This window comes from Arachis hypogaea, chromosome 6 (assembly GCF_003086295.3).
Source record: "Arachis hypogaea cultivar Tifrunner chromosome 6, arahy.Tifrunner.gnm2.J5K5, whole genome shotgun sequence".
NCBI classification, from domain to species: domain Eukaryota; kingdom Viridiplantae; phylum Streptophyta; class Magnoliopsida; order Fabales; family Fabaceae; genus Arachis; species Arachis hypogaea.
This window is the reverse complement of record NC_092041.1, coordinates 85,259,770-85,266,641: the sequence shown is the minus strand read 5'-3', so window position 1 is coordinate 85,266,641 and position 6,872 is coordinate 85,259,770. Positions and strand designations below refer to the sequence as shown.

The window sequence follows — 6,872 nt, the reverse complement described above, 5'->3', positions numbered from 1 at the left end:
TTTTTGGAGCTACAGGAGTCCAATTGACGCGCTCTCAATTGGGTTGGAAATTAGACATCCAGGACTTTCCAGCAATATATAATAGTTCATACTTTGCACGAAGATAGATGACGTAAACTGGTATTCAACGTCAGTTCCATGTTGCAGTCTGGCGTCCAGCGCCAGAAACAAGTTACAAGTTTGAGTTCAACGCCAGAAACAGGTTACAACCTGGCGTTGAACGCCCAAAACAGCCCAGGCACGTGAGAAGCTTAAGTCTCAGCCCCAGCACACACCAAGTGGGCCCCAGAAATGGATTTCTGCACTATCTATCATAGTTTACTCATTTTCTGTAAACCTAAGTTATTAGTTTACTATTTAAACAACTTTTAGAGACTTAATTTGTATCTCATGACATTTTCAGATCTGAATTTTATACACTTTGACGGCATGAGTCTCTAAACTCCATTGTTGGGGGTGAGGAGCTATGCAGCGTCTCAATGAATTAATGCAATTATTTCTATTTCTCCATTCAAACGTGTGTGTGTTCCTATCTAAGATGTTCATTCGCGCTTAATTGTGAAGGAGGTGATGATCCGTGATACTCATCACCTTCCTCAATCCATGAACGTGTGCCTGACAAACACCTCCGTTCTACATCAGATTGAATGAGCATCTCTTAGCTTCCTTAATCAGAATCTTCGTGGTATAAGCTAGAACTGATGGCGGCCACTCTTGAGGATCCGAAAAGTCTAAACCTTGTCTGTGGTATTCCGAGTAGGATTCAAGGATTGAATGACTGTGACGCGCTTCAAACTCGCGATTGCTGGGTGTGATGACAAACGCAAAAGGATCAATGGATCCTATTCCAACATGATCGAGAACCAACAGCTGATTAGCCGTGCTGTGACAGAGCATCTGGACCGTTTTCACTGAGAGGATGGGAAGTAGCCACTGACAATGGTGACACCCTACATACAGCTTGCCATGGATGGAACTTTACAAACAATTGAGTTGAATATTACATTGCAGAAATTCAGAGGACAAAGCATCTCCAAAACTCCAACATATCCTCCATTAATAAAGTAACAATTACTTATTCCAAACACTTTTACTTCTTACAATTAAATCCAAATAATCTTATTGGCATCCTGACTAAGATTAATAAAATAAACATAGCTTGCTTCAAACCAATAATCTCCGTGGGATCGACCCTTACTCACGTAAGGTATTACTTGGACGACCCAGTGCACTTGCTGGTTAGTTGTACGGATTGCAAATTCGTGCACCAGTTACCGACGAAATTACCGACGTATTTTGTCCCTCTGTAAAAGACTCGTCAGAAATTATTTACTGGCAGATTTTTACCAGTTACTGACTGATTTTTTCTTTGTAAATTCTCCATCCATTTTCCTGACACGTCGAACTTTTCGACTGATTTTCCGTCAGTAATTACAGATGAATTTTTCGACAGACTTTCCGTCAGTAATTACAAACGGATTTTTCGACGAATTTTCCATCGGTAATTATAGACAGATTTTCTGACAGATTTTCTGTCTGTAATTTAAACCTTGGAAAATCATCTCACACTTTGAATACAAACAGAAAATCCGTCTGTAAATCCGTCAGTAAGGTAAAATAGAATTTTTTTAGATTTTTCGAATTACAAAATAAATTTGTTTTCATACAAAATAAATATAAATTTAAAACAAATTTTTATCTAATTTATATTCGAATATTTATAATATTTCAAAAAATAAACAAATTCATCGTATTATCAAACTAAAAGAAAAGTACTATAAACAAGCAAGTAAATATAATTCAAAACATAAACAAAGTGTATTGATCATCAACTATAATTCCTAGTATATTGTTCATCTATACAAAAACTATCAGCTATAGTCTTCAGTTTCATCTTCATCCTCATCATTATCATAGTCCTCATCCGAAGAGATTGAGGGTGGTGGCGGTGGGGGGTGGCGGTGGTAGTGGAACTGTACTAGAACTACTTAACTTCACTTGGACTCCTAATATAACAGAAAATGATAGTTTAAACATCAATAGAATATCTTGCACAAATTCTAAAGGATTTCAATCTAAAGAAAAATTTGTCGCAACAGTCACAAACCATCAGAAACGAAACCTGATCAGGTGCATAGAGAGAAGTGAAGAAAATATACCTTTTCTTTACATGCGTGCCAAATTTTAAAAGGGCATCTGGCACAATTTGTCCAGCTTCTCTTAATACATTCACAAGCTCTCCAGCAAGACCCTGAATATTTCCATTCATAGTGGCAAAAAAAAAGTTGAGAAACAGCATGACAGGCAAATAAAGAACCTCAAATACATCGGGCATGGATACCACCTTATTCTGCTGTGTGAAGAATGTATGGGCAACACCCTTTTTACCAGCTCATCCAGTCCGACCAATTCTATGAACATAATCTTCTGTAGTTAAAGGAAAACTATAGTTGATAACAATTTCAATACTCGGTTCTTGATAAAAAGATACACACTCTTATCAACATGTAGAACAAAATAGTTAAGTCTAAAGATATTAACTATCAATATGCTTCATGATAACTCGTCCTTTTTAAGCTACAAAAATACATGTATATGTTCATTGAAAACCAAATGAACACTGGACAATGTTAGGAATTAAGGATAGCAACAACTTGATCCAATGTATTAACTATTCACTGCTTCCTGGGAAGATATCTTTAGTTTTAAGGATTAATTATAATGGAGAGAGACCTCTGAGATTTGTGGTATTTTTCTAGTAAAGCAACCAGCCGCTTATCACGCGCACGATCATCCAAGACCTATGAATGCAACAAGATTTTTCCACTAGTCAACAAAGGCATTTAAAACAAACAAATGTAGACTAGATTTGGTCAATACAGACCTCAACTATCTGCATGACATCATGATTCGCAGCTAAGTCTTCTGAACCTATAACAACCTGTCACAAGTTCAAAAATCAGTTTCCACAACAACTAAATAAAAAACTAGTTGAAAGCCACTTCTAAAATCTAGATACAGACCTTTACAGGGTTGGGATCCATAAACTCCTGTGCTAACTGATGAAATGGTAAGGGCCAAGTAGTGCTAAACATCACCATTTGGCGAACTGCAAATTATTAGAATTCCTTCAATAAATAAGCTGGGAACAAATTGTGGTAATAAAATACATTTACACAACTCATTGTTGAAGAAAATTTTGAAACTCTAAATCTAGTGCATCAAGTGACAAAATTTAAGGTAAAGTTCAAAAACTAAAATTGAAAGAAGAAAGTTAATATTAAGAAAACTAGGAACAATTAAACTGTAAGCCTCATACCAGAGCATGTCTAACCCAGTATAGAGCGGACTACTTGTTCGAAACCCATGTCAAGCATATGATCTGCTTCAACAAGCACCTTAGACAAACAAACAATAATATAAGCATCTACTTAACATAAGAATAGAAGCATTATAGAAATACACAAATACAAAAGGAAAGTGAAATGATAGTTGTCACACTAAAAATGGGGGTTATATAAAGCAGAGCCAACAAGAATTAGATGATACACAAATTATGTCTAAATTCAACTTCGGGGAACTCCAACAATAGCATTTAGTATATGTACAATGAAGTAAGCTCATCAAAATCACACTCCAAATTCATTAAATTTTCATCACAAGTCATTCAAAACAACACACCTGAACTAGTTGCAGTGATTCCGATGAGATCACGACCATCTAACAAGAAAGGCCTTGCACGTAACTGAATCAGCGACGGCTTCTCGAAGCCCTTGCAACACTCCAGCACTCGAAGAATTAAATTCCAGATCTCAATCACAACCACCACAGCACCAAGAAGGATCAACAGAAATTACAGATTAACCAAAATTACATCATATGGATATAGAAATTACAACTTCAAGAATTCAACGATCTTCTTCAATACCTCAACATCAGTTTTCTTTCATCAAAGATACTATTTATTTATAAGAAAAATGAATAATATTAAAGATCATGATTTTTGAAAAAAAAATAGGTATTCTTGATGGGATAAAAATAAGTCCTGCACATAGTGATTGACTGTTCCAAATGCCATGTGAAGTCAAAAGAATCAATTACCGTATATCTTATCTTTTGTCGAGAATATATTTGAGCACTGCAATAGATGTGGAGAAAAAGATCAACACAGTTTCTCAATGATTTATATGATTTGTATGACATCACGGTGTAGATATGAAATTAGCTACCTATATGCACTGATCAGAACTCAACAATTTCTGTATCCCCGTGAGAGCAATATAATGCAACAACAACAACAATTGCTCCTAATAAAAAACTAAATTTGTGATGAGACAAATTTGTAAAAGCAACTTTCTTTGTTCATTTCTCTATCCACTAATCTGGATCTCTTAATTTGCTAGCCTGCCAACACGTTTCAATGTTCCACTACTATATATTTCTTAATAGAAATTATTATTATCCTATGATAACATATTTTTTAGTAACATCCTTTTTATCAAGTTTTCATGTACTACAAGTAGTGTACACTTTGCTTCTTATTATATATATATTGGTAAAGAGAATAGAGATATGTACATACACTAAAGAAGAAGAAATTGGGGTCCTTATCCCTTAATATATACAACTCACAAAGCATTTATATGAAAAGCAGAGCTTAGATGCTTATGAGTCATATATACTAAGTAAAAATCAGAGACTTGAATCATCAACTCCATTAATTTTTTTTTCAACTTTGAAGTGAAAAGTTGAATTTAACTTTAGCATTTATATGAAAAGCATACTAGTATTATACTAGCTAGCCTCTTTTTTCTTTATTTATTTATTTATTTATTTATATTTCCCCTGGTATAATACATTCCCAAATGCCTATTATTTAATATGCAATTCCTGACATACTTTGTTTAAGTACCAATAACTTGTTTTTATTGTAAAAGCATGTACTTTTTCATTGTTCCTATCTAATCTAATATCTATATATATAACCTTCTCTTCAACAAACACAAAGCACTACTATAGGGTATCTGGAGGTACATTAATCTTTATTCATAAAGGTACACAAAACACAAAATAACTTGCATCACCCCAATAACTTTTTGCAACAATGTTCACCTGAATCAAAAGATAACTTCACTCATAAAGGTACCTCTAGAACAATCTATGCCAAAAAATCAGAGCTGCAAATATAACCAAACGAAATCAGATCAAATCAATAACACAGGATTAGAAAAAAATCTACAATAAAAAATGCCTCAAACTAAACTAGTGTGTCTAAGAATTCACTGATTGTGGTATATTTCAGTTGTGGATACAGTTTTGTGCCATTCACAAGACTCAGTATGTGTGATCTCTCTTTATGAAAGCAGAATATATGAAAAGTTGTTCAAAGTTGGCAGGATAAGAAGTACCTGCGAAACAAAATAATTTGCACAATTTTTAGTTGGATTTTACTTTTTTAGGATCAAAGAATATTATTAAGATAGAGAGAAGAAAACATACAAGAAAAAAGGGTAATAAAAATATTTATCTATGAAGTGTAGATTTTAGATCTATTAACATGTACGAGAAAGGTTAGTTCTCAAAAAGGATCATGAGCTATACATCAAATAGATACCAAGCATCTAATCATATTCCAACAAACACAAAGCACTACTAAATATTTTTGTTTTGCCATTTTGGTACTCATAAAACTAGCAAAACTAGTCAAGAGAAATTGAACTAGGGTTGCAAGACACATCAAACACTCACCTAATGCATTGAATTAGAAGTTTTCCTTACATTTCTCTATATCTAAGTAGAAACTTCATATCTGTCAGTCTTAACATGAGATGATTTTTCATGCCATCTAGAATCTTGATGCTTAATTGACAAAAGTGACAAGAAGCAGCAACATAGTCACAATCAATCTGAAGTCAAAGTATTACCTTCAATTTTCTTGATCAGCTCTTCTTCTAAGACGTGTGATTTCTGAAGCTTCTTCCTAATTTTAGTTTCCCACATCTCGACTAGTTCATTCAGAGAATAAACATTTTCTAAGGGTTTCAAGTACAACACTTTGTTCAAGGTACGGGGTTCATCAACTGTGCTAATAGTGAAGGCAGCGACATCATTTTCCTTAACAAATATGCCTAAAAAGAAACCCTTCATGAATAAGCATCAAACAGAAAGAATAAAAATTACGTGATAAGAAATTAGCAATCGTCTTCGATCAAACAGACCTTTTGTGTTCCCATCACCAAATATGGTAACCTTGTCACTAGGAGGAGCATTTAAGCCTGACTGAACAAGAGAAGGGAACAAAATCTTCAAGAAGAAATTACAGCAAATGCAGGTATATAGAATACGTTCGGCCTTAACCATCTGGCAAATTCTGAGTTTGGGTGCGTATAAATTGCAGCCATCCTCAGGTCATATATTTGAATCTTGGTAGGGTCTGCTTGAAATTCAGCTGGGATAAATCTTTGAAGAGACCAAAATAAATAACACATCATTGAACATATCTTACAATTCAAATATTCAATAATACAAGGACCGTTGGAAAGGTTTTATGACTAAATATTATAAATAAATGACAAAGTTGCTAGTGAATCAAATGTATCTAATTGTTAGTTTCCTCAAGTCCAACAAATCTGGCAGAACACACAACTTTATTTTTTATTCTTTTTTTTGTGATAAACTTATTCTTATTAAAAGTGCAACTAATTTTCCACCATTCAATTAGTTCTTGTTAAAATCTAAGTATAACAATAAACTATTAATAGAAATAAATGATCCTAAAACTTCTTTTCTTCTCCAATAGGAGTGAATCACAGAAATTCTCTTAAAACTGAAATTGAAGGGATCCAGTAAAAAATATCTGTATCTCAATTTCA

General features: G+C 33.8%; 2 pseudogenes; both read right to left on the bottom strand.

The window, feature by feature from the left end:
* Positions 1 to 1,871: 1,871 nt before the first annotated feature.
* On the bottom strand, positions 1,872 to 4,203 carry LOC112805680 (DEAD-box ATP-dependent RNA helicase 5-like; annotated as a pseudogene).
* Positions 4,204 to 5,257: 1,054 nt separating this feature from the next.
* On the bottom strand, positions 5,258 to 6,488 carry LOC140173701 (probable pinoresinol-lariciresinol reductase 3; annotated as a pseudogene).
* Between the last annotated feature and the right edge of the window lie 384 nt (positions 6,489 to 6,872).